At 44.1% G+C, this 1,575-nt stretch overlaps 1 protein-coding gene across 1 annotated transcript in view; it reads left to right on the top strand.

Moving 5' to 3' along the window:
- SLC2A5 (solute carrier family 2 member 5) overlaps positions 1-1,575 on the top strand; it is a 22,420-nt gene that overhangs the window by 10,990 nt on the left and 9,855 nt on the right. The window lies entirely within an intron of this gene.

The following is a 1,575-nucleotide window of genomic DNA, read 5'->3' as shown; positions in this document are numbered from 1 at the left end:
TTTTTGAGATAGAGTCTCAAGCTGTCGCTCTGGGTAGAGTGCTGTGGCATTACAGCTCACAGCAATCTCAAACTCCTGGGTTTAAGCGATTCTCTTGCCTCAGCCTCCCAAGTTGCTGAGACTACAGGTGCCCACCACAATGCCCAGCTATTTTGTTGTTGTTGTTGCAGTTGTCATTGTTATTTTTGCTGGTCCCAGCTGGGTTTGAACCCTCCAGCCTCAGTGTATGTGGCCGTCACCCTGCCCATTGAGCTACAGGTGCTGCCCTGTTATAGGTTTTTAATAGACTAACCCTTTATCAGCTTAAAGAAGTTCCTTTATGAATACTGTAGTTTAAGGCTGTTTTTAAAAAAATAAATAATAATATTATTAAGTTTTATTGAATTCTTTTGCCACTTCCATTGAGATAATCCTATATCTTTCCCCAGTATAATCTTTAACATATTGAAATATATTGAAAGATTTTTGTACATGCTACTGAATTCAACCTACTAATATTTCTTTTTTTTTTTTTTTTTTTTGGCTGGGGCTGGGTTTGAACCTGCCATCTCCAGCATATGGGGCCAGTGCCCTACCCTTCTGAGCCAGAGACACCACCAACATAGTAATATTTCATTTAGGATTTTTGCCTCTGTGTTGCCATAAGTGAGATTGGCCCATACTTTTTTTTTCTTCTAAGGTCCTTACCCAAGACAATTTTGGGTTTGGATTTCAAGACTACATTAAATTATGAATTAAGAACTCAGCACCTATAGCTTAAGCAGCTAAGGCACCAGCCACATACACCAGAGCTGGCAGGTTCAAATCCAGCCTGGGCCTGCCAAACAACAATGATGGCTGCAACCAAAAAATAGCCGGGTGTTGTGGGGGGCACTGGAAGTTCCAGCTACTTGGGAGGCCCAGGCAAGAGACTTACTTAAGCCCAGAAGTTGGAGGTTGCTGTGAGCTGTGATGCCATGGAACTCTACTCAGGGTGACAGCTAGAGGCTCTGTCTCAAAAATTAATTAATTAATTAATTAACTAGCCAGGCATTGTAGAGAGTGTCTGTAGTCCCAGTTACTGGATAGCATGAGGCAAGAGGGTCACTTGACCCCAGGAGTTTGAGGTTGCTGTCAGCTATGATATCACAGCATTCTACCAGGGCAATGGAGTGAGACTTTTTCTCAAAAGAAAAAATAAAATTCATGAATTAGTTTATGATTTAAAAAACGTTTACTAACAGTCGCCTCTTGGCCTTTTGGCTAAGGTCAAGTATAAAAAACCCTGTGCTATATTTTAATATGGATCCCTTCCCCCCACTCACTACTGACGCCTTCTGGGCTGTGGTTTGCTGGGGGCCCTAGTGCCTCCACACACAAACCCCTTTCCCCTCCTCCTCCTCCTCTCCCTCCAAGACAAAGACACAAGGATCTGGCTAGTCCCACTCCCCAGAAGTTCACACCCAGAGACCCTAACCTGGCAGGCAACCTGTGGAATGTGTCCCCCCCCCCCCACGGTCCCATATAAAAGTGGTCTCCAACTGCCCGGGGGTAAGGGGCAGACGGGTCACCCTCCTCTTTCTTTTTTTTTTTTTT

This window comes from Otolemur garnettii, unplaced genomic scaffold (assembly GCF_000181295.1).
Source record: "Otolemur garnettii isolate 467f Iridium unplaced genomic scaffold, OtoGar3 scaffold00067, whole genome shotgun sequence".
In the NCBI taxonomy this organism is placed as follows: domain Eukaryota; kingdom Metazoa; phylum Chordata; class Mammalia; order Primates; family Galagidae; genus Otolemur; species Otolemur garnettii.
This window is presented reverse-complemented; position numbering and strand designations above follow the sequence as displayed.